The sequence below is a fragment of the Tachyglossus aculeatus genome, chromosome 4 (genome assembly GCF_015852505.1).
Source record: "Tachyglossus aculeatus isolate mTacAcu1 chromosome 4, mTacAcu1.pri, whole genome shotgun sequence".
Classification (NCBI taxonomy): Eukaryota; Metazoa; Chordata; class Mammalia; order Monotremata; family Tachyglossidae; genus Tachyglossus; species Tachyglossus aculeatus.
Window position 1 is genome coordinate 52,387,999 of NC_052069.1, and position 27,592 is coordinate 52,415,590.

General features: G+C 40.6%; 1 protein-coding gene and 1 non-coding gene across 2 annotated transcripts in view; both read right to left on the reverse strand.

Moving 5' to 3' along the window:
• Nucleotides 1-27,592, reverse strand: part of DPYD (dihydropyrimidine dehydrogenase) — an 884,509-nt gene that overhangs the window by 484,164 nt on the left and 372,753 nt on the right. The gene's annotated exons all lie outside the window — the stretch shown is intronic.
• Nucleotides 12,885-13,022, reverse strand: LOC119927809. Its single transcript, XR_005450778.1, has one exon. It is a non-coding gene; the product is annotated as a small nucleolar RNA SNORA7 (small nucleolar RNA).

A 27,592-nucleotide genomic window follows, 5' to 3' on the forward strand; every position in this document is an offset into this window, starting at 1 on the left:
ATATGGTTATTTCTTGATTGCACTTTAATATATCCTTTTTTTAAGATTTGGGGCCAACAAGGATTCCCTCTGGTCACATAAACATTTGTTTTCCCAGGAACAATATGAGTTTAAAAACTTTTACGGTACAAAATCACCCTCACGTACTATAGGAGAGAATATTTTCACTTGGAAGCCTCAGATCATATCTGTTTTAATCAATCAATCAATCATATTTATTGAGCGCTTACTGTGTGCAGAGCACTGTACTAAGCGCTTGGGAAGTACAAGTTGGCAACATATAGAGACAGTCCCTACCCTAAAGAGGGCTCACAGTCTAAGAGGGGGAGACAGAGAACAAAACCAAATATACTAACAAAATAAAATAAATAGAATAGATATGTACAAGTAAAATAAATAGAGTAATAAATAAGTACAAACATATATACATATATATAGGTGCCACGGGGAAGGGAAGGAGGTAAGATGAGGGGGATGGAGAGGGGGACGAGGGGGAGAGGAAGGAGGGGGCTCAGACTGCCAAGGCCTCCTGAAGGAGGTGAGCTCTCAGTAGGGCCTTGAAGGGAAGAAGAGAGCTAGCTTGGTGGCTGTTGGGAGGGAGGGCATTCCAGGCCACGGGGATGACGCGGGCCGGGGGTCGATGGCGGGAAAGGCGAGTACGAGGCACGGTGAGGAGATTAGCGGCAGAGGAGCGGAGGGTGAGGGCTGGGCTGGAGAAGGAGAGAAGGGAGGTGAGGTAGGAGGGGGCGAGGTGATGGACAGCCTTGAAGCCCAGGGTGAGGAGCTTCTGCCTGATGCGTAGATTGATTGGTAGCCACTGGAGATTTTTGAGGAGGGAAGTAACATGCCCAGAGCGTTTCTGGACAAAGACAATCCAGGCAGGCCGCATGAAGTATGGATTGAAGTGGGGAGAGACACGAGGATGGGAGATCAGAGAGAAGGCTGGTGCAGTAGTCCAGATGGGATAGGATGAGAGCCTGAACGAGCAGGGTAGCGGTTTGCATGGAGAGGAAAGGACGGATCTTGGCAGTGTAGTTTAATTATATCTCCACTGCCTTCCACAGAACAGTAGATCTACCATTATAAGCTCGAATGAACCATGGTCCAGTCACAGAGTTTAGGACCGAAACCCTGTGCAGAGAAATCGATTTTAGTGTTATTCATTCATTCAATTGTATTCATTGAGGGCTTACTGTGTGCAGAGCACTGTACTAAGTGCTTGGGAAGTACACATCGGCAACAACCCAACAATGGGATTTTAGCAGCATCAATTGCATTCCCTTATGGCATCATGCCAGACTTGTCACCGCTGGGACGTTCATTCATTCATTCATTCAATCGTATTTATTGAGCACTTACTGTGTGCAGAGCACTATACTAAGTGCTTGGGAAGTACAAGTTCGCAACATATAGAGACGGTCCCTACCCAACAACGGGCTCAGAGTCTAGTTGGGTAAGTGCAGGGATACAAATGACTGTAGGTGGCATATGAAGGTTTTGGTAGTTTTTAGCTGATGATGATGATGATGATAATGATAGTATTTGTTAAGCACTTACCATGTGTCAAGCTCAGTTCTAAGTGCTGGGTGAGATACAAGCTAATCTGATTGGACACTGTCCCTGTCCCACATGGGGCTCACAGTTTTAATCCCCATTTAGCAGTTGAGGTCACTGAAGCACAGAGAAGTTATGTGACTTGCCCAGGGTCACACAGGAGACTAGTGGGGAAGTCAGGATTAGAACACAAGTCCTTGTGACTCTCAGACCAGTGCAGCATCCACTAGGCCATGCTGCTTTATTTACTTGCGAGACCTACTTGGGGCTGAAGGGCCCAAACCATACTGCCAACGCAGTGTCACAAGGCCTTCACCCAGCATTCATTCATTCATTCAATCATATTTATTGAGGTGCTTACTGTGTGCAGAGCACTGTACTAAGCACTTGGGAAGTACAAGCGCTTGGGGGAGTACCAGCAGGAGGTGACTTGGAATTCACTATAGTTACATCATTCACATTAGCCAGCAGGTTTTCAGGATTCATCCTGAACCTATCCACCTTACAGAAGCACCTAAGAGAAGCAGTGTGGCTCAGTGGAAAGAGCCCAGGGTGTGGAGTCAGAGGTCATGGGTTCAAATCCCAGCTCCACTAATTTTCAGCTGTGTAACTTTGGGCAAGTCACTTAACTTTGCTGGACTTCAGTTACCTCATCTGTAAAATGGGGATGAAGACTGTGAGCCCCCCGTGGGACAACCTGATCACGTTGTAACCTCCCCAGCACTTAGAACAGTGTTTTGCACATTATAAGCGATTAATAAATGCCATTATTATTATTATTACAGAACTCAATGGGTTCAGTCAGAAAACTTCACCAATGATGGCATAGCCCCAAGAGGAAGAAACAGGTCTAGAAACCTGGTCTCCTGATTCCCAAAGCAGTGCTGTTTGCACAGAACCAACATAAAGGCTGGATCTGAATGAGACAAACCAGAACCAGCTTTAAAAACACCGCAACCTTCTCATGTTTCTAAAGTGCAGGAAGAAAACTTGCCTCATTACCAAGATAAAAATAAGAGATTTGATATTGGCACTTCGCTGTTGATTGCTGTGTAGTCAGCTGTGTGACCTTAGGTGAGTTGTAACTTTTCTATGCCTCAGTTTCCTTATCTGCAAAATGGAGATTAAATATCAGTACTCCTAACTACTTAGGCTATAGGTCTCAGGTGGGATAGGGACTTAGTCTGAATTGCTTAAATTGTCTCCACCCCAGTGCTTAATATATAGTGTTTTAAATGGACAGACACATTGATAGGTGTAATCAAGAAGGCCAGCACATCTATTGGGAGAATATCATTCATAGTGCAGTGACAGCAGAGTATCAGGTTCCAGACCAAAGTAAAGATCTACAGATAGAGAAGCAGCGTGGCTTCGTGGAAAGAGCAAGAGCTTGGGAGTCAGAGGATGTAGGTTCTAATCCCGCCTCTGCCACTTGTCTGCTGCGTGACCTTGGGCAAGTCACTTAACTTCTCTGTGCCTCAGTTCCCGCATTTCCAAAATGGGGATTAAGACTGTGAGCCCCACATGGGGCAATCTGATTACCTTGCATCTACCCCAGCACTTAGAAAAGTGCTTGGCACATAGTAAGCACTTAACAAATACCATTATTAGCATTATTATTTGTACTGTTGTCCAATATTCTCATTGCCTATGAGATCTGGCTTCTTGATTAGTTCCACCAGCATCACCTGGGAGCTATATTCAATATCAAATGTCAACACAAGGTCATAGGAATAATGAGCTTTGAAACATAGTCTCCTTCTAGCTTGGAAACTATGCTCATCTTTACACAGCTTCTTCGCTGGGTGGAACATGTGAGGAAAATGAGTGACAGCATGATACCCAAACAGCAGCTATATGGGGATCTGAAACTGGGAAACCAAAAGCAGGGAGGGCAGAAAAAGCATTTCAAGGAAGAGCAAAACCAAGACTCAGACAATGCTGCATCCCAGGTGGAAAATGGGAGTCAGTCAATGGCTGGGGATAGACCTTCATGTCACACTGCCATCAAGAAGGGACTAGTTCTCTAAGCAGAAACTTTGCATGGGGAAAAAAAAGCATCAAAAGTGGTCTTTTGTTAGAGGAAAGATCAGGGGGACTGGAAGGCAGAGGAACCAGGTTCTAATCCTGGCTCCGCCACTTACCTGATGCTTGATCTTGGCCAAGTCACTTAACTACTCTGTGCCTCAGTTTCTTCAACTGCAAAATGGAGATTCAATACCTGTTGTCCCTCTTATTAGACTATGAGCCCCATGGGGGGCACCTGGTTATCTAGTATCTACCTCAGTGATTAGTACAGTGCTTGGAAGATAGTAAGTGCTTTACAAATACCACAGTTATCATTAGTATTATTGTTATTATTGTTAACAGAGAAAACAACTAAAGTGCAACAAACATTATATACAAGGGACAATCTTTTTGTGTGCTGTGTGGCCAGACCTGTGGATTCCACATTGGCCTATCCAGTCACACATGAATATCTAGCTGAACTTTACCAATCATGTCTTCTTTGAATATGGTGGACAGCTATATATATATATATATATATATATATATATACACATACATATATATATACACACATTTAGTACATATATGATTTAGTTTATATATATAATCACATATATATACTAAATCATATATGATTTAGTATATATACATATATATGTTATTATATATAAATTAAATCATATATGTACTAAATGTATATATATGTATATATACTAAATCATATATATATGACTTAGTACATATACATATATATGTGATTATATATATAAACTAAATCATATATACATACTAAATACATATACTAAATCATATATATGTTAAATCATATGTCTATAATTTGTTTATATACACATATACATATGTATAAGCACATGCATATATCTACATAGGAAGCACCTAACAAATATCACAATTATTATTAGTCAATCAATTGTATTTATTGAGTGCTTACTCTGTGCAGAGCACTGTACTAAGCAATTGGGCACAATATACCAATAAACAGACACATATTCTGCCTGTAACAAGCTTACAGTCTAGTGGAGACAGACATCAATATAAATAAACAAATTACAGATATGTACATAAGTGCTGTGGGGCTGGGAAGGGGAATTAATAAAGGCAGCAAGTCAGGATGACACAGAAGGGAGTGGGAGAAGAGGAAAGAAAAGGGGTTGGGGACTTTTTTTGGGGGGGGGGGTAAGATTCAGTGGCATATATATCTATAGATTAACTTCCCCTAGGCTCAGAGAAGTACATTTTAGGGATAAGCAATTTTGCAATTGCAACAACCTGGGTCCAGCACTATGTCTCCCTTCCACCATAATCCATACTTCACTCTTCTTGAATTCTAACATGACATTACAGCCAAAACGTTACACAGTCCCTGTCTCTCTTTGAGGAGCAGCAATGTTGTAAATCTGCTACTGAATCAACACCTACTAGGAAGCCTGGGATACTACCTAGTGACATCTGCTTCTAGGAATTTACTTGGTGTGATAGCTGCTTCCTGGGTGTGCTGATAGCTCAGTGCTGCTCCTTTAATTTCACTTCCCACCAACAGGCTGAGGAATTTCCCTGAGGTTAGAGCTGAATCAGGGCAACCCACTCACACTTGTTATCTGTATTCATATTCTAAACTTTTACTATAATTGCATCTTCCCATTCCCACTGTATGCCTACTCTCTCTATATGTCTGTCTCCTGCGTTAGCTGAAGGGCAGAGATTGTGTCTTCTAGAAGCAGCTTCTGGAAGCAGCGTGGCTCAGTGGAAAGAGCACGGGATTTGGAGTCAGAGGTCATGGGTTCAAATCCCAGCTCTGCCACTTGTCAGCTGTGTGACTTTGGGCAAGTCACTTAACTTCTCTATGCCTCAGTTACCTCATCTGTAAAATGAGGATTAAGACTGTGAGCCCCCTGATCACCTTGTAACCTCCCCAGGGCTTAGAACAGTGCTTTGCACATAGTAAGCGCTTAATAAATGCCATTATTATGATGATGACTTTCGATGTCCAAAATGCTAACTATAAAATATCAGAGAGATGTGTTGATGTTAGAGTTCTAGGACAATCTTAGTGGTACCTAAACCGAGTTGTGTGGATATGGGGCAATCCACGTTAAAGGTTACGTGATGCTGAAAGTTAGGTTTGTATTGTGTTGATTGGTAATCCGAAGAATGGATTTTTTTCAAAAAAACCCATCAAGATAACAGAATCGCTCACCACACACCACGAAGAAAGGGTCAAGTTTCTTCTTGTCCCAGATTCACTGAAGAACAGGGATCTTTGAACTTTGATCAGGGGGCAAGGGAGCCAGGTGGAAGAATCAATCCACAAATGAATCGCCAAACTGGATGTGATATCCACAGCTTCAGTGTTTTAAACCTTTCAATCACTGACACACATTCCCTCCCTTATTGGAAACAACTGGCAAATTCTAAATTCATAAAAACCCAACATGGAAATTAAGTTACCAAGAATAGCTCATCCTCTGCAGTGAACGTTTTCTATATCCTGGTAAAAGGATCAGTGACAATCCCAGAATATTTCATGTCAGCCGGAGGTGTTCCGTTTCATTTTACTTTAATTTGGTCTAATAAACTGGTTAACTAACTCTCACCCGTTTGCTTCCTTATATCCTGAATAAAGGTTTGGATCTTCTAAAGCTTGGTTTGGTGACCTTCCCTCATGGACTGTAGTTGTGGCTAGATATTTTGAGGTTTTAAGAGTTCGTCAGCTGCTAGGTGCTATTAGCATCACTCAGAAGAGAAATTCAAAAAAACCAGCCCCTTACCCCTCTTTGACAACTTCAAAGACAGTCTTCTGCTTTGCCTTAAATCTCAAGAATGCTAACATAGTCGTTTCGTTCGTAAAAAAATGAAAAAAAGGATGCTTTAAAGGTGGTTAGGAATTATTCACCTTTCATTCCACCTACACCGGTTTTCTAAGTCATTTTACGCAAACCATTTCCACAGATTAAAAATGATGCTTTGAAAAAAAAAACATTTCTAAGCACTCCTCATTTGTTTGAAACAAACATCTATTACTGAAAAGCTATCACTAGTTTATTTTGATGAACGGGTAAAAATTAAAGTCATTTTTTCCCCTCCTTTCATTGCACATCATCTGACCTATGATAAAACAACCTATCAAATTTCCATTCATTATTTCTACCTGAAGGGCTCTGCTAGTTCACACAAATATAAATCTCCATTTGTCAGGCTTAAATTCTACCTGTCCCAATCGCTATAAGGGCTCATAGCTCTTGTCCCTTAAAAATTGCAAAATATTGTCAAGCAACACGACCTCCCCGCAGCCTCTAATGGTCTCAGCAATCAATAATATTTGTAACCTGTAAGTACACGGTTAAATAGAACAGAAGGCAAGCGCTCTCCTCGTTAGCCACATTGAGCTGTGGTACTACAACCTACTCCCTTGTGTCAACTGTGATCAATTTTAATCTCCTGGCCAAGAATAAAAGAATGCAGACCCCTGTTTCTGGATTAATCTCCAAAGGACACTATAGATTTGTATGTCTGCAGTGGCAATGCAAGATTTAATTCAAATGGCACTGCAGGAAAGAATACATCTAAACTATCATTTCTCCTCATTACTTTCACTAGTTCCTGGGTCCTCTATTGACAGAACTAAATGCTGAAAAAAAATACATGTGCTGTGAGCTCAAAAGCAAAGTGCCTCGTTGAAAATACTGCAAGTCAACGGCAACATCTAATCAGGGTTTCTTCTAGTTTTATCATCTGTAAGCTGTTTTTTATTATAAACTTTTATTTAAAAATAATATACATTTAGTGCTAAAATTAACCTTGGAATAAACTGCAGTTTTAAATCTGTTACCTTCAACTAATGCTAGACAATTTGAAACACTCAAAGGTGCTACAACAAATACAACTCTGAGACATTCCTATTTTTCACTCCAAATCACATTGACTTTAGGATAAGTACATCACAGTCTGAAATATATTTCGGCTCATTTTCTATTTTAAATAAAACATTCAAGACGTCCTTTTGGAGAATTGATTCCTCACAGCTTGCTCTTACGCTTCTCTAGAAAATTCAATGAACTTTCCGATTTATGAAAGCTATATTATGAAATGCAGTAATTACATAACCCACTATCAGAAACCATTAGATGAATTCTAAAATTATAAGAAACTTTTCCTTGTCTCACAAATTAGCATTGCAAGTACACTGACAAACTCTTACAGGCTCCAAAGGTGGAAAAATCCCAATGTTGGGTAAGTAATTTAAAGAAAACATAATCTTCAAGTAGTATATTACTCTATTTATTATTACTCTATTTATTTATTATCACTCTATTTATTATTACATTATTTATTTATTATTACTCTATTTATTTATTACTCTATTTATTTATTTATTTTACTTGTACATATCTATTCTATTTATTTTATTTTGTTAGTATGTTTGGTTTTGTTTTCTGTCTCCCCCTTTTAGACTGTGAGCCCACTGTTGGGTAGGGACTGTCTCTATATGTTGCCAACTTGTACTTCCCAAGCGCTTAGTGCAGTGCTCTGCACACAGTAAGCGCTCAATAAATACGATTGATTGATTGATTGATTGATATGGGTAAAAGCTTCAATAATGTGAGATGCTGACTATACCTCTTGTCCTCGACTAGAAATAAAAATGTGATGAAATAGAGCTATATTCCTTCTCAACAACCCCTATCTTCAAAAACACAATGGATATTATCAAACAGGAGAATAACACTGTATAGACATATATATTGTTGGTCAATGACCACTTGATAGGTTTTATCAAGTTTGGAGGGAAGATGACCTAGCGAAAAGGACATGGATCTGGGTTGGATGACCTAAGTTCTAATTCCGGCTCTGCCACTTGCTGGCTTAGTGATCTTGAGCAACTCAACTTCTCTCGTACTCAGTTTCCTCCTCTGTAAAATGGAGATTAAATCCTACTCCCACTTAGACTGGTAATCTCATGTAGTACAGGGACTATTTTGTGTAGCTATGCCAGCACTTAGTATAGCTAAGTATAGCTTAGTATAGCTATACTATAGCTATAGCTAAGTATAGCTTAGTATAGCTAAGTGCTGGCATGTTTGGCACATAGTAAGTGCTTAATAAACAGCATTACTGAGCGGTCATTTGAACAGTGAGAATAAATAGAAGCGAGGCCAGAAGTTGAATAAAGAAAATCTCTTTGAAATCCTGACCTCGTATATGGGAAAGTTCCATCGACAGCTCTTAGAGCAAAGTTGTACCCCTGAAGAGAAAATTTGTTTAATCTGGGGTAAACTGCAATGTGGTATTGCTCCAGAGCTGGGGAAGGAAGAGCTTTATCCTCTAACTTCATCTCCGGTCCTAAAATCACACAAGGCACTCATAAACCACATTAGCTTCCTTATAATGATAATAATAATAACGATGACACTTATTAAGCACTTACTATGTGCAAAGCACTGTTCTAAGTGTTGGGGAGATTACAAGGTGATGAGGTTGTCCCATGGGGGGCTCACAGTCTTAATCCCCATTTTACAGGTGAGGTCACTGAGGCACAGAGAAGGTAAGTGACTGGCCCAAAGTCACACAGCTGACAATTGGCAGAGCTGGGATTTGGACCCAGGACCTCTGACTCCAAAGCCCGGGCTCTTTCCACTGAGCCACACTGCTTCTCTGTTGATAACTTAGTGATAAACTGCATCTGGTAGCCGGGCTTCCTGAGGGGTTTTACATATTTGATGCCTAGTACATTCTGGAGGGGCTTCAGGGTCTCAAGCAAATGCATCCTCGCAAGCTCATTAGGGATGCTGCCCCTCGTGAGGCAGCATGGCTTAGTGGATAGAGCACAAGCCTGGGATTCAGAAGGACCTGGGATCTAATTCTAGCTCTGCCACTGTCTAACGCACTTAACTTCTCTGTAGCTCAGTTCCCTTATCTGTAAAATGGGTTCATGTGGGACAGGAAATGTGTCCAGCCCTTAGAACGGTGTTTGGTGCATAGTAAACGCTAAATAAGTACCATGTTTATTACCAATTTTTCCAAGCTAACACTCTGATCAGATCAATCAATCATACTTATTGAGCACTTACTATGTGTAGAGTACTGAACTAGACACTAATATCACTAAATAAATTACTGATGTGTACATAAGTGCTGTGGGTGTGAGCGGAGAATAAAGAGCGCAATTCCAGGTGCAAGATCAAGATCCATAAGCCCGGAGAGAGTGAGGGATGATTTCAAACACACTCAACTCTTTCTGATTCTCAAACATCAGTGACAGTAAGAGATGCCTCAAGAGTACTGTGCAAGATCCTTTTCATCAGATTGAAAAAAACAAACAAAACAAAACCTCAGGCTGTCTTGTGTTTGCTTATCAACACTTATAAAACACATAAATATTCATGATGCTGTGAATAGAACAGGGTGAAAGTCCTACTTAGTGTGATCCTAATTTTTTGCCATTGTATTCACCAGCCTACAACAATGTGATGCCGTCTCTGGGAGTTACACATGATAACAAAAACATCTGATCAATAAACAGAAAATCAAGTTATACGGTCCCACTAGGTAGCTCTTACAAGGATTAATCTCTGAAATGTTGATGCTTGCTTAATGCTCTGGCTTTTAATCCTCTCCCTCCCCAGTGTACAAAATTCTTGCTATTAGCAGTAATATAAAAAGAATTGTTACTAGATACATATAGTACATATATAGATACACATGTGCACACTACCTTAAATGAAGGGGTTAATTGCTAAATTGAGCTTTTAATGATGTAAATCTTACCCTCATGCTGCTGGAAAACACCAAGCGGTATTATTTTTAAATTATGAATATATTCAGCATTATCATCTCTGCAGTTAATATACACCTCATAGGCAACCTCTTGGTTCACTACAATTAAGGAAGCTGGAAACCTTAATGGGCTTTTTAAACATATATCCTTTATTAAGCGGCAAATTATATCTTTAATTTTAGCTGTATTCAAATGAAAAGTGTCCTCCCAAACCCCAAGACAAATTATGTCATAGCAACAAGCTGGCAATGTTTTCTGGTGTTGATGCTAAAGAGCCCTTGTAATTCATTTTCAGGTTCCCTTTGTATGGAAATCTGCTTCTCAGAGACTCTCAAGCACCTAAAGCCAACATTTCTAAAGAAAAATGTATAAAACTCTGGTTGATTTTATTTTTAACAACTCTAACTCCTGTGAAGTGTAAAATAAGGTTGATGTGGTAAATATAATTCATCATTCTTCTGTAGGCAATAATTTAAAATTCACATCTTCACCGATATTTAAAAATAAGTTTTAGTCAAGCAAGGGGGACACTGCATAGGCACACTGGGTCACTGCTCAAATGATACTTGATGTTTTCAGTTTTACCTAGTGGATAGCATCATAGAGAATGATAAGCATACGGATTCTAACTTTCAGTGTTTAAGTTAAAGGATCAAGCAGGCTTTCTGTTCCTGGTAGTTAATTATTGCCAAAATATTTCTTATCTACAGCTAAAATCATTCCACATCTTGTGTACGTGAATAATATCAAGTCCAGTGACTTTTTATTTTGAAAACCTTTAAGGTAGAAGTAACAATACTTATTGAGCACCCACTTGATGCACTAAACACTTAAAAGGACAGAATAAAAAGATGACATATTCTCTGCCTTTAATAAACTAGCACTCTAACGGGGGAGACAAGCATAAACGTTGTTATAAACAGAGTGGTCTTGATAAATAACAGCAGGCACTAAGTATTAAGGAAGGTATGAATAAATTACTACCTTCTAGAGGTAGCTAAGTGGATGATATAGCTAGAGGTATTGGGAAATTAAATGAGATCGGTTTACTGGAGGAGGTGAGATTTTAGAAGGGTGTTCAATCAGTCAATCATTCAATAATAATAATAATGATGGTATTTGTTAAGAGCTTAACTGTGTGCCAGGCACTGTACTAAGCGCTGGGGTTGACTCAAGCAAATCGGGTTGGACACAGTCCCTGTCCCATGTAGGGCTCACAGTCTCAATCCCCATTTTCCAGATGAGGTAACTGAGGCCCAGAGAAGTGAAGTGACTTGCGCAAGGTCACAGAGCAGACAAGTGGCCAAGCCGGGATTAGAACCTATGACCTGCTGACTCGCAGGCCCGTGCTCTTTCCACTACTTCATGCTGCTTCTCATAATAATAATAAATACAAAGTAAATTTGTATTTATTGAGTACTTACGGTGTGCAGAACACTGTACTAAGTACTTGGGAGAGCACCCTGCAGCTGAGTTGGTAGACACAGCCCCTGCCCACAAGCTTATAGTCTAGAAGAGAAGACATGCATTAATGTCTTAATATGACTGCTCAGCATGGCTCAGTGGAAAAAGCACACCGTGGCAGAGGTGGGTTTAGAACCCACAACCTTCTGATTCCCAGGCCCATGCTCTTTCCACTACATCATGCTGCTTCTACAGGACAAGAAGTAGTTCTTAGGGGAACAGCTTGGGTGAGGGGACGAAGGTGAGAGAATTGAGAGGGAAGTACACTTACCAGGTTGACTTGGGAGGAATGAAAGGTAATGAGTTAGGGAAAAGTGGGCAAAGAGAGAAGTTAGGTCAGGTATGGCCAGATGGTGGAGAATCTTGAAGCCAACTGCAAGGAGTTTGGGTTGGATGTAGGAAGATAAAGGAAGCCAGTAGAATGGTTTTAGGGAATGGAAGGGTTTTAAGGGATGAGAGATGGGGATCCAATGATACTGAAGGATGATCTGTGCCATAGTATGCAGCATAAATTAGAGGGAGAAGTTTAGGGGAGAGAATCAAGGCAGGGTCAAGTGAAAAATGGGAGGAAGAAAGGACAAAGGAGGAGAAAGGATGAAGGCAAGATCAGGACAAAAGTGGGGAAGGGGAGGAAAGGGGTAGAAAAAAATGGCGGGGTGTGAGAACAGAAGAGAGGAAAGAGAGTGGAGAGCAAAAAGGGAATGCTTATATAGAAGAGTGGGAGAGGGAAAGAGGGATAAATGGGATAATGTGAGCTAAGCTTGGGACAAGAACTATGTCTGATCTGTTAGATTTGTATTTATCATAGCATTAGCAGTTCTGGGCACATAGTAAGCCCTAAACTAACTGTCCTGTATCATGCTGTCGAATCATCTCCAACCCATAGCGACACTATGGACGCATATCTCCAAGAACGCCACACCTCCATCTGCAACCATTCTGGTACTGTATCCACAGAGATTTCTTGGTAAAGATACAGAGGTGGTTTACCATTGCCTCCTTCAGTGCAGTAAACTTCATTCTTTCCCATGCCACTGCTGCCCAGCACAAGTGAGTTTTCAATCGTAACAGATTGCCTTCCACTCACTAGCCACTGCCCAAGGTAGAAATGGAATGGATATGCCTCTGTTTGACTCTCCCTCCTATAGCCGTGACTGGTAGAGTACTGGAAACTCTCCAGATGTGACCCTGAGAGGGGAGTAAACAAATAACATACCTAAATAACTGAGAAGGAGGAAGAGGAAAATGAGAAGGAAGGGGATGGGAAAGAAGGTAATGAAAGAAAAAGAGGAGGGAAGGAAAGAGGAAATTTGGGATTGTCTCCTACTTCTATTATAATTCATTCATTCATTCAATCATATTTATTGAGCACTTACTGTGTGCAGAGCACTGTACTAAGCGCTTGGGAAGTGTAAGCTGGCAACATATAGAGACGGTCCCTGCCCAACAATGGGCTCACAGTCTAGAAACAGGCTCACAGTCTAGATTATAGTCAAATCCTCTGTGCAGGTTCTCAGTCCTGAAGCATTCTATGGTACCAAGTCTCATCTAACATTGAGTTTTCAAAGGGAGACTCCATTATCATTATCACTCTTCCAACTGCCAGCTTAGTGTTCTGCATCTAGTAGGACTTGGTAGCAAATTAATTCAAATTTATCACTGCCACCATTTTACCCCCCTCCTGTCCCACTCCTGCTACTTGGTTTGTCGTCTTTAGGCGGTATCAATCAATCCTATTTATTGAGCCCATACTGTATGCAGAGCACTGTTCTAATGCTTGGGAGAGTAATAATAATAATAATAGTAATAATAATAATAATAGTACTTGTTAAGTGCCTACTATGTGCCGGGCACAGTTCTAAATGCTGGGGTGGATACAAATTAATCCCGTTGGACAAAATCCCAATCCCACATGGGGCTCACATTCTTAATCCCCATTTTACAGATGAGGTAACCGAAGCCCAGAGAAGTTCATTCATTCATTCATTCAATCGTATTTATTGAGCGCTTAATGTGTGCAGAGCACTGTACTAAGAGCTTGGGAAGTACAAGTTGGCAACATATAGAGATGGTCCCTACCCAAAAGCAGGCTCACAGTCTAGAAGGGGGAGACAGACAACGAAAGAAAACATATTAACAAAATAAAATAAATAGAATAAATATGTACAAGTAAAATAGAGTAATAAATACCTACAAACATATATACATATATACAGGTGCTGTGGGGAGGGGAAGGAAGTAAGGCGGGGGGATGGGGAGGGGGAGGAGGGGGAGAGGAAGGATGGGGCTCAGTCTGGGAAGACCTCCTGGAGGAGGAGAGCTCTCAGTAGGGCTTTGAAGGGAAGAAGAGAGCTAGCTTGGTGGATGTGCGGAGGGAGGGCATTCCAGGCCAGGGGGAGGATGTGGGCCGGGGGTCGACGGGGGGACAGGTGAGAATGAGGCAAAGTGAAGTGACTTGCCCAAGGTCACACATCAGTCAGGTGGCGGAGTCCAGATTACAACCTAGGTCCTTCTGAGTCCAAGGCCCATGCTCTATCCACTGAACCACATTGCTTCTATGCCCCAACATCTTGGATAGATACAAGACAATCAGGTCCAATGTACTCACAGTACAAGAGAGGGAGAGCAGGTACTGAATCCCCATTTTGCAGATGAGAGAACTGAGGCACAGAGTAGTTAAATCACTTGTCCAAGGTCACAGAGCAGACATATGCTGGAGCCAGGATTAGAATCCAGGTCCTCTGACTCCCAGGCTGGTTCTATTTCCACTAGGCATAGACTGTGAGCCCACTGTTGGGTAGGGACTGTCTCTATATGTTGCCAACTTGTACTTCCCAAGCGCTTAGTACAGTGCTCTGCACACAGTAAGCGCTCAATAAATACAACTGATTGATTGATTGATTCTAAAAAATCTCCCTGGTGGTCACATATCTAACCCTTAAATTTGGCTAACCACCTCAGTGTGTATGCTCTTGATGAAAGGAAGCCCAAGTCAATTGATACGGCTGACGAACATCAAACTCTGATGGAACCAGACACAGCTCTTCTGTAAAAAATCAGTTACAAGTAAATGTTTTCTCTAGATATTATATTTAGAATAAATGTCTTCTCCAATTAAATCAGCAATTTTTACCTCTTAATGGAAGGTTTTCCCAAGGTAGAAATATGTTAATATTAGAGACTTGCCAAGGGAAAGTAAATTTCACAGAAGCCAAACGACTACCTATCTCCAAAACAAGTTTCAGAAACATGTCGTGTGTAAAGGTGCCTTGTCTCTCTATTTCCTGGTCTTCTGTTCCCTTCCCTTTCTTCATTTCCTTTCTCGCCTTTCTTTTTCATCTACCATTTTCTCCTTTAAATACCTGCTTCCATTCCTCAAAAGGGGACCAGATTTCAGGTAATTTTATTGGATTGTTACTAGACTTCTTTATCACAGCCAATCTCTCGGGTCAAAATGTACTGAGATTGGGTTTAAAAAGTGACAAGGGAAATACAGGGAAGGAAGAACAGAAAATGCCATGACCCAGAAATCAGAGAGGCTGGTTTTCATTCATCTGTCAGAGGAATAATCCTGGTAGGACCAGGAACAGAGTTTAATTTTCCTAAGGAATTTCCCAGAGAATAGCCTCTTCTCTCTTGTGCTATGTTCTCACTACCTGGCTACTAGATACGTTCAGGTCTGTTGCTGACTGGGACCATCTGCCAGAAAATTTCTATGTGGTGAAATAGTTTCTGCTTAAACAATATCTGTGCTAACATAGATAAGTGTCAAAAAGACTGCCTTTTGGAGTTCATGATTCTTCCCTTTCTTATAAACAAAAGTCATTCAATTGTATTTATTGAGCACTTACTGTGTGCAGAGCACAGTACTAAGTGCTTGGGAGAGTACAACACAATAAACACACATTCCCTGCCCACAATGAGCTTTCAGTATAGAGGAATAATAATTATGGTACTTGTAAAGCACTTAGGATGTGCTAAGCACTGCAGTAGATACAAATTAATCACGTTGAATACAGTCCCTATCCCACACGGGGCTCACAGTCTTAATCCTCATTTTACAGATGAGGATTTTACAGAGGAGCACGGGCTTTGGAGTCAGAGGTCATCGGTTCCTCTCCCCCTCATCCCCCTCTCCATCCCCCCATCTTACCTTCTTCCCTTCCCCACAGCACCTGTATATATGTATATATGGTTGTACATATTTATTACTCTATTTATTTATTTATTTATTTATTTTACTTGTACATTTCTATCCTATTTATTTTATTTTGTTGGTATGTTTGGTTTTGTTCTCTGTCTCCCCCTTTTAGACTGTGAGCCCACTGTTGGGTAGGGACTGTCTCTATGTGTTGCCAATTTGTACTTCCCAAGCGCTTAGTACAGTGCTCTGCACATAGTAAGCGCTCAATAAATACGATTGATTGATTGATTGATTGATTGATTCAAATCCCGGCTCCACCACTTGTCAGCTGTGTGACTTTGGGCAGGCCACTTAACTTCTCTGTGCGTCAGTTCCCTCATCTGTAAAATGGGGATTAAGACTGTGAGCCCTAGGTGGGGACAACCGGATTGCCTTGTAAACTCCCCAGCATCTAGAACAGTGCTTTGCACATAGTAAGCGCTTAATAAATGCCATTATTATTATTATTATTATTATTATTACAGATGAGGTAACTGAGGCCCAGAGAAGTGAAGTAACTTGCCCAAGGTCTCACAGTAGATAGTCCTACGTATAGAGGCACATATGCCTGTGGGCCTTAACCGTATCACCTACTAAGAAGTACCTTTCTATTTTTGATCATTTAGGCATAATCCAGGGTTAATTTCTGTGAATAACCTTCACTTGAATCTGTTTGTTTTCTTTCCAATTGCAATATTGCAAAACTGACTTGGGGAACTAGTTCAGCAGTAGTTACCGAGGCTTTTGCTGAGCAGGCAAACAAATCTGGCTAGCCTCCATTCCCACTCTTTTCATCTTGGGTGAGCTGAATATAGGAGAATTCATATGAATTTTGATCCTTGTTAACTGTAAATCAGTCGGGGAAGAGCAACAAGAATAATCATTCTTGCCATTTGTGTAAGACTCAATCCATCACTAGTTATACTATTTGGTACTGCTGTGTTAGTGTTGCACAAACCCCTTCACCTCTTCAGTTTTGTAATCCTATCACCAGCTAGGCACATTTCTTATCAATCAGTAATATTTATTGAGCACTTACTGTGTGCAGAGCACTGTATTAAGTGTTTGGGAGAGTACAATGCAATACAGTTGGTAGGTACATGCCCTGCCCTCAAAAAGTTTACAATTATCTAGGTGGGGGTTTTCTTTATGTCAGTGCAATTTTTAACTTAGCTATAAGGAGTTCTTTTTGATGAGGCATTTTTATCCAACAAATCTTGGAGATGTCACTCCCTATTGAAAATAATAATAATAACAATTGTGGCATTGTTAAGCACATACAATTTTAGCCCGTTGTTGGGTAGGGACCGTCTCTATATGTTGCCAACTTGTATTTCCCAAGCGCTTAGTACAGTGCTCTGCACACAGTAAGCACTCAATAAATACGATTGAATGAATGAATGAATGCGCCAGTCACCGTACTGAGCACTGAGTAGAAACAAAATACTCAGTTTAGATACAGTCTCAATCCCCATTTTACAGATGAGGTAACTGGAATGCAGAGAGGTTAAGTGACTTGTCCAAGGTCACACAGCAGACATGTGGCAGAGCAGGGATTAGGACCCATTTGTGAGCCCGCTGTTGGGCAGGGACTGTCTCTATATGTTGCTAACTTGTACTTCCCAAGCGTTTAGTACAGTGCTCTGCACACAGTAAGCGCTCAATAAATACGATTGATGATGATGACTCGGGTTCTTCTGACTCCCAGGGAGCTGCCTTCTAGAAACTCCATAACACCTCTGTAGCCCAGGCAGACAAGCAAGCCACCCCAGCTAAAAGCAACAACATATAGCGTGAACTAGTGGTTCTGCATCCTCACCTGGTTGGTTTCCTTTCATTCAGCAGGTACAGGAGATGGTTAGTGATTACAATCTCAGGTTTGGGCCATCTGCTGTGAAAAACTAGAGCTTTCCTGCTTAATTTACCAATCTAATTTAACAGGTGGATTAAGAGATTTTAAAACCAGATGGAGAATCTGTTTCCCAGCAAAAAGGACACATTCAGAATGTTTCGGGTTGTAGTTCTTTGGGGATATACTAAACAAGACAACAATATTACAATTGTAGTTTTGTCTTTGAAGCATTTGGATTAAAGAAAATAGTAGCTGCATATTAGATACCTGAATGTACTAAGCTTTAGAGAAATATAAAATAAAATTGTGATGAAAATTATAAATTCTCATCCTAGGAGAATACTTTTCTTATGCATTGCGGTATGCCAGGATAAGCTAGTTTTTAGGGTTTCCAGATACTTCTGGAAGAATGATCTCTCCTGGCAGAATTTCAAGAGCAAAAGATCAAGGGAAAGCACCACTACCCATGAATTGCAGCCTGATCCTAATTTCTTGTTTTTGCTCAAAAAATTGCATGGAAATGTGCAAGATAAAATTTTGAGCTCCATTCAGTGTGTTGCTGATGTTGCTAATGCAAGAAACTAATCTATACCCATCCAGAAGTGAATTGTTTTTACTCTTAACTTTTAAAAAAATATGACTTTAGAAGCTGTAAGAGGACACTTCTTTAATGATGTTCACCATTTCTATTGATGACACATTGATTTTTCCCATGTGTTTATAAATACAGGATCCTCTGGTATATTATTTTAGTGTCCAGTAACATCAGCAAATTCTACCAGATAAATCTCATGCTGCTCTTTAAATAGCTTTAGTTAACTTTTTTGACCATCCTTGTATGTTCTTAGACAACCATAAGTTCTTTATAATTTGTTTTTCTTCTGATTTCCAGGAAATCTGAGAGGCAATTTCTTTGGCTGTGGCTATTTAGAATCTAGCAACATCATTTTCTGGCCTTAAAGTCTCTAAGAACTGCCAGTGGCAATTGTGACGTGTGTGCCTGACAGTGCCCGTTTATACTTCTTTGGGATGAAAAATAGCCTTTAGAGAAGTTAAATACATTCAAACATCTGTGATTAACATGACTGATCCAAACCACGGAGTGGAAAATGCTTACAAGGACCATTCCTTTCTAAATCATTCTTTTTATTGAATTTAATATGTTGGCAAAATGCAGAACATTGTATACTGCCGTAAGAAAGGACCATCTGGAAGAAATCCACATTATAGCCACTCAGAGATGTCAAATATGCAGAAAGCTATTGACCCTGATTCTCTCTAGAAGGCTCAGATGAGAGGCAAAAGGCTTCCTTAGCTTGTAAATTCCTAAAAGGTGGGGATAGGAGTTTAGCCATTACGGTGTTGCCAGAGCACCAAGTACAGTGTTTAGCACACAGTAGGTGATCAGTAAATCAGTAGTGCTTATTGATAGTTTTTATTTATTTGTAATAATGTCTGTCTCCCCCTCTAGACTCTAAGCTCATTGTAGAAGGGAACCTGTCAACCAACATTTTCTTATTGTACTCTTCCAAGTGCTTGGTACAGTGCTCTGCACACAGTAAACACTCAATACCACTGATTAATTGATTGCTTATTCTGTATAGAGCACTGTACGGAGCACTTGAAAGAATACAATAGTAGACATGATTCCGGGCCTCAATAATAATAAAGGTATTTGTTAAGCGCTTACTACGTGCCAAGCACTGTTCTAAGCACTTGCAGAGAAGGGGTGGCGGACGGGGAGGGGTTCATGATATGAGGTGCAGAGTGGGGGTAGGTCGAGATGACGGAAAAATGACGATAAGGATGACATTGGAGTCCAGACACTACGCAGTCCGAATAAAAGTCTTGGAACAGTTGAAAGATATAATGGCCTGGCCTGACGAGAATTCATAGACAGGATCCGTGCTAACTGCTTTGTATCCAGGCTCATCCCAACACAGTTCTGTATCCCAGGCACTTTATGAGCAAGGTAACCTGCAGGAACCAGGGAACATTGTACTTTACAATATGGTAATGTACTCTCCCAAGTGCTTCATACAGTATTCTGAATATAAGAAGCTTGCTTGACTGCTTGCCTGATCTATTGAATCACTCAGAGCATTCTTATTAAAGTTTCAGGAGAGGAAAATATCCTCTCCTCATGCTAAACCCAAGGGAGTGCACCCTACATCCCCATGAGAGTTTGCTGATTCTGACCTGTGGTGTCCAAGATCTCTAATCCCCCCTTAACCTGTCCTATCAACACTCTGAGAAGAGACTGAAATAGACTCAAAATATCTATGTCAATAATGATAGTGGTATTTCTTAAGTGCTTACAATGTGCCAGACACTGTACTAAGCGTTGGGGTGGATACAAGCAAATCAGCCCCTTTCCCACAGAGGGCTCCCAGTCTTAATCCCCATTTTACAGATGAAGGAACCGAGGCCCAGAGAAGTGAAGTGACTTGCCCAAGGTCTGTAGCAAAACACCACCACCTAACGCTCACGCTAGATTCCATTTCAGTTTCTTTGTTGGGGGGCGGGGGCGGTGGTTATGATATTTAGAGAAGCAGCGTGGCTCAGTGGAAAGAGCAGAGGCTTTGGAGTTAGAGGTCAGGGGTTTGAATCCTGGCTCTGCCATTTGTCTGCTGTGTGACCTTGGGCAAGTCACTTAAAACTTGGGGATTAAGACTGTGAGCCCCACGAGGGACAACCTGATCACCTTGATCACCTAACCCCAGAGCTTAGAACAGTGCTTTGCACATAGTAACAAATAGTAACGCTTAACAAATACCATCATTATTACCATTATTATATGTGTGAAGCACTTCCAATGTGCCAGACACTGTACTTAAATAATCAGACTGGACACAGTCTGTGACCCACATGGGTCTCACAGTCTTAATCCTCATTTTACAGAGAAACAGAGAAGTTAAGTGACTTGCCCAAAGTCACACAGTAGTCGAGGGATGGAGCAGGTATTAGAACCCAGGCTCTTCTGACTCTCAGGCACGGCTCTACCCACTAGACCACACTGCTTTTTGGCGAGTTAATACCTCTCCAAATCCAACATGCATGGATACCAGTGCAGGCTGTGAAAGATGTCATCAATCTATTTGATTGACGGATGTAAATCTTTATTAGATGGTTGGATTTCGAGCATATGTCCTTTTCATTTAATCAAGCAATAGTATTTCCCGGGCATCTATATGTGCATAGTACTTGGGAGAGTACATGGGAAAAAGACAACTCAATCCCTGCCTTCAGGAAATTTACATTCTAGGGGATGACACTCCCCTACTCCACCACACACACACACACAACAAACACACTCTTTAAAGTTTCCTTCCCCTTCCCACAACTGCTATCATGACTTTGGAATTATTCCCCCAATTTTGCCAAGTCTTCTCAGCACTCCTGGTACCTCCCATGAAGTGTGGTCCTGAAGACACTAAGTGGAATAAACACAGCTACTAAATCAAAACCTTTCTGACTGGAAGCTCAAACGGGAGCAAGTTTAAAAATGTAAAAATGCCGCAATTAAAGGGCTATGAATACTACGGTGTAAACTTGCTCAATGTGGGATTTTGTGAGAATTAAATATCCATATAGTAGAACCAAGCGTATTATCTTTATGGGGAGGGAATGTATCTGCTAATTCTGTTGTACTGTACTATCTCACGTGCTTAGTACAGTGCTCTGCAGATAGTAAGCACTCAATAAATATGATGTTTTTACTAAAGTTAATGATTCCTTCCATCCCACAATAGAACCCACAATACTCTTTTGATGGCTACCCCACATTCCTCTATATAGAAGAAGGTTCCTGAGTATTGACCTCCCCCTTTGGGACACTGTTTTAACTAGGAACAAGAGAACAGGTTGGAAATCCAAATAACCTAGTGAAGTAGAATCTCACTAAATTAACTAAACTCATGAGAGGCGGTTGTGATATTTCCCTCCCAGTTTTCAATATTCTGTGAAACAATAATCCCGAGTTCTTATGGAATCTATTTATTTCCAGGAATAATAAATAAATGATGTAAGCAAGAATTAATCAAGCAATTTTACTCTCATTATTTGATGCATCTTTCACGTAGCTCCTGGATAGGATTCTATCTAATTCCATTAACTTCTATCAAGGGTTGTTTTCACTCTCACCATCTCTTATTTAAGAAGCCCCCTAAGTTATACATCTAGAACTCTATCACCATAAAGACATATTGCATTTATTTGTACATAGAAATTATTACCCCAAAAACAGAATTACTGCATTTTAAAAGTCAATAACCAGATCTTCTTTTGTATGTTGTCTTTGTAAGTTTGGTCATGATCTAGGAACTTGGTACTTAATGCCAACAATAAAAGCACACAGATTGATGTTTGAAAGTTAGAAAAATCTATTCCTCAGTGATTAGTGAAATAATCACCACTGGTCAAAACTCCTTGAGCCTTTTATCATCATTCTTGAAAGTAATATTAATGTATATATTGCTTTCAGATAGCTAGGAAATTTTTGTCTTGAGAATTTATAGTGAAAATTTGCAAAAAATGAGGAGGCTGGAAAGGAGTCATAGTACAGACAGATGAAATAAATACAGGTTATTTCATTTCTACAGAAGGCAGGATAGAAGGAAATGATTGCATTAGAGCTGAAGGTTAGAGCCAACAAATGAAGTTTTGAACAATGAGGGTGATTAAATATTAAAACAGACTTCCTGGGAATGACATAGAATCCACTTATTTGGAAATATTTATTGCAGAGATGCACAGATCACTTATCTTGGATGGTCTGGACACAATCCATTTTGGAGGTGGGAGTAATAATGGATGGTATATTGATGTTCTTTCTAGAAGCATAACTCCATTGTTCTAATTCATTTGATAAGGAACTGCAGATTTGGAAGGCATTTAGGTACACAAAATTGCTTGGTGTTATCAAACTATGTGTTTAATAAATACTACTGATTGACTGATCTAAAATATCAAGATTTATAAAGACTCATTTCACTGGGCTGAACCCTGACGACTAGGGAAAATATTAACAAATCCTAACCAAATAGTAAAGAAAACATTCCTTTAGAGTAAAGTACTTCATCAGTCTGTAGGACCTTCTAATGAGAAGCAGCATGGCTCAGTGGAAAGAGCATGGGCTTGGGAGTCAGAGGTCATGGGTTCAAATCCCGACTCCGCTGCTTGTCAGCTGTGGGACTTTGGGCAAGTTATTTAACTTCTCTGTGCCTCAGTTCCCTCATCTGTAAAATGGCGATTAAGACTGTGAGCCCCACATGGGACAACCTGATCACCTTGTATCCCCCCCCCCCCGTGCTTAGAACAGTGCTTTGCACATAGTAAGCGCTTAACAAATACCATCATCATTATTATTATTATTAATGTTCAAGCAGAATGATTATTTTGGTATCCAATGTAGTGAATTATTAAAATGAAAATAATTAGTAGAAAGAATTAAGCTTTTGTTTCGATGAAAAAGCAGTAAGCGTAAGCAGGAGGAAAGGGCCAAGCGAGTGACGGAATACAGAATTACTGCTGTTCTCCCTTACAACCCTTTCTTAAAGTGGCTTAGAGTCACCCCAAAGCTCCATGAGGCCAGGAAACATGACATTGTTGTACTCTTCCAACCCTTTAGTTTCAGTTCTCCACATATGGTAATTAATAATAATGATGATGGCCTTTATGAACTGTTTACTATGTGCCTAGTATCGGGCTAAGCATTGGGGTAGCTACAAAGATAATTATATCAGAAACAGTTCTCTGTCCCACATGCGCTCACAGTATAAGAGGGAGGGAGAACAACGTATTCTGTCGCCACCTAACAGGTGTTGGACTGTGAGCCCATCGTGGGCAGGGATTGTCTCTATTTGTTGCTGAATTGTACTTTCCAAGTGCTTAGTACAGTGCTCTGCACACAGTAAGTGCTCAATGAATACAATGAATTGAATGAATGCTCTACCCTCGCTCCCACCCCACAGCCCTTGCGTATATAGGTACATCTCTATAATCTTATTTATTTATGCCTATTTACTTGTTTTGATGTCTGTCTCCCCACCTCTAGAATGTTTCTGTCGATAATTGGGGCAGCAGAGTGAAGTATGGACTGACGTAGGGAGAGACAGGAGGTTGGGAGGTCATAAAAGAGGCTGATACAGTAAATTGGGATAGGATGAGTGACTGTACTAACGAGGTAGCAGTTTGGATGTAGAGGAAAGGGTGGATCTTGGCAATATTGTGAAGTTGAGACCAGCAAGCTTTGGTGACCGATTGGATATGTCGGAAGAATGAGAGAGCAGAATCAAGGATGACACTAAGGTCGTGGGCTTGTGAGATGGGAAGAATGGTTGTGCCATCCACAGTGATGGGAAAGATGGAGAGAGGACAGGATTTGGGAGGGAAGATAAGGAGCTCTATCTTGGACATGTTGAATTTGAGGTGGGAAGAGGACATCCATGTAGAGATGTCCTGAAGGCAGGAGGAGACGCAAGCTCAAGAGGGAGAGGAACAGGGGAGGAGATATAGATTTGGGCATCTATTAGTTATACTCTCCCTAGGACTGCTTTACCCTTTTTCTCTCCTTAGTGGTCCTTGATAGCAACAAGCCAAATTCTCCTTTTCCTTCCACTCTACTCTCCCATTCCTACCCTTCCTCTAACTCAGTTCTCCCAGAAAATCACTGCCAGAAAGCCATCAACAAGTCAGTAAGATTTCCCAGCTCCACCACTTGTCTGCTCTGTCACCTTTGGCAAGTCACTTCACTTTTCTGGGCTTCAGTTACCTCATCTGTAAAATAGGGATTGGGACTGTGATCTTAGAACAGTGCTTTGCACATAGTAAGCACTTAATAAATGCTATCATTATTTATTATTATTATTATTATTATTATTATTATTATCTTCTTCTTCTGAGACAGGGACTGTGTCCAACCAGATTTGGTTGTATCCACCCCAGTGCGCTTACTACAGTGCTGGCACATGGTAAGTGCTTAACAAATACCATTATTATTAACAACTCCTGGCGGTGACCTATACACCTATATTTTGGTGTCTCAAGTTGGTGATGGTGAACGATACTGTCATGGTGATATTTTTTACTGAGGCTGATTAGATGTATATATTTAAATTTAAGATGGCTTATTTTACTACCTGAAGCCTCTATTTTCTTTTTTGTTTTCCCCTCTTATCTCTTACTCTATTTCTTCACTCTTTTCATTTGGCTCCTTTTTTCTAGCTGTATTATTTCTGGTCCAGCCTTCCTTCTTTGTGCCTTTTCTTATTGCTTTGATTCCTTTAGTTACAGTCTGTGTGCTTTATGACTCTGCTTCATCTTTTCTTTTGTCTCTCTCCCTTGGATTTCTCTATTACTTTCTGTCATTCCACTCCTCTTACCCTCCATGCCTTTCCCTTTGGTTTTATCTTCTCTTTCTCTGCACATTCTGCCAACAGTGTCTCTCTAGCAGCTTGACGCTAACAAGACTCTGAACTGCTGCTTGTCTGGTACCTTGGAGCTCAGAGTTTTGTCAGCTTCAAGCTGCTTTGGAGAAAGTGTTGGCTTATTTCTCAGCTGTGGCGTTGCCTTAGCAAGCATTCCCTCTAAACTGTAAATAATTCATTTCAGGTCAAATCTTTGCTACTACAAACTTTTCTAGTAAATAACAAGTTTCATTATCTCCAGTAAGAAAGTATGGCAGAGAGGTAATAGTGGTAAGCAACTTATTAATAAAAGATAACTTCTTAACAGGAGGAGATAAATCTTCCACTTTGTCATAGAACTGGTTTTCTACAAGATTCTTTGGAGAGGAAAACAAAGTATTACAGTGGTGACCCAAATTTCCTCCCGACTTGTCAACAAGCTGTATTACCGCATGCTTCAGTGGATAAGCCAACGCTCAGTGGGAGCCTAATACTTCCATGATCTTGTGGGAACCTCTCTTCCAACTTGGTTATATTGTACTCGCCCAGTAGCTTACTAGAGCGCTCTGCACCCAGTAAACCCACAGTAAATATGACTGTGGGATTGATTTAATTCCAAGTTCCCTAATACCTTAAATAATTGAAAGGCTAGAGAGAACAGGAAGAAAATAATGAGTTCACCGCAAACTACTGATAGCTTATCTAGCCCAATTTCTTCCACCACCTAACCCTAAATTGGGCCCCAGAAGGACCACCAATAACTCCAGTCACTTCTTCCATTATTTTTAAAAGCATATCTCCCTCAAAGGGCCTTCTTCGACTAAGTCCTCATTTCCTCTTCTCCAGCTCTCTTCTGTTTTGCCCTTGCACGTGGACTTGAACCCTTTATTCACCCCTCCCTCGGTCCCACTGCACTGATGTATATTCCCATAATTTAATTTATTTATAACAATGCCTCTATCCCCCCTAGAGACTGTGAGCTCACTGTGGGCAGGGAAAGTGTCTACCAACTCTGTTATATTATACTCTCCCAAGAGCTTAGTGCAGTGCTCTCTACACAATAAGCACTCAATAAATGCAACTGATTAATTATTTACACTCATAGCTAAGAATGCTGTTCATCTTTTTGGCCCCACCAACTCTGAAGAGAGTGACCCCCAGGTGGCCCAAAAGCAGGGAAACTATGAGCCTCAGAAACATTCACCTGACCATTCAATGATTGATTTAGGGGATTGTTTTATTTGCTGTTGTTAATCTGAGCATGCCCTGTTGGTTGCTGGCTTGCGAACGGGCAGGATTTATTGAGGGTGAAATGTCAATCAAGGACCCTGCTCCACCTTGTCCCAGGTCAGTAGGCAGCCAAAACGGCCAATCCACTTTTTGGCATTTTGTAATCACGAGAGACTGAGCAGAACCAATCCAGAGAGTGATTTATGCCGACAAAGAATACGAGAGACAGAGTATAGGGCTGGAAAGAGAAGAAGCTGACAAAAAAAAAATCCATACTCCCAGAGAATATTTCACCTTGGAGAAAGAATCAAAACAGGACAGATACAAATATTTTTAAGCACATTTTTTTTTTCCACAGACTTATTTCAGAGGAAACACCAAAATGGGGTGCTATGGTTTGGACTTTGAATGTCTGTTGGATTGTTCGAAGTGTGGGGCAGAGCTCTCCTTTCTAAATGAGGAAGAAATGGCATTATTTCAATGTTGAAAACAGTGGAGAATCTGAGAAATGGCAACATTACAAAAGGCAGGTAATATGAATATTAGAGTATTTATAGGAAACATAATTACAGTTATTTTGGATAATACATTTTTAAAAGCCCCTTGAAATTGGGATTTGAATTACCCATAAATATAGCCATAGGGCTACTGAGGAAATTTCATGCTGCTGTTCGATCGTAATCTAAAAGTGATGCCAGAGTGCATAACCACGAGCCCATGTAACTCTCCTACAGTAAGAATAACTAATTTAAGAAGGAGGGAAATGAAAAGAGCTAGCAATGCATTTTCCCCCCCAGCATATCATGCAGGTTTTCATAAGGAAGCAGTGGTCATCAATCACTACCTCATTACCAACCTGTCATCTGGGCTTAGGCTAAATGTATTCTGGCTCGCTGCCATACTAAATGTTCAATGAAACATCCTTAAGGCTCTCTACAAGTTCAGCTGAAGTCACACATGCTGTACATCAAAGAGGAACGTTAGCGTTATCATAGTTTAATAAATAGTGCCATTCTGGCAATGCAAACCTGTGTTCTAGAGCTATCTACCATCCCCAGTATTATGATGCTTAAGTAAACAACCACACTGTCTTGTGT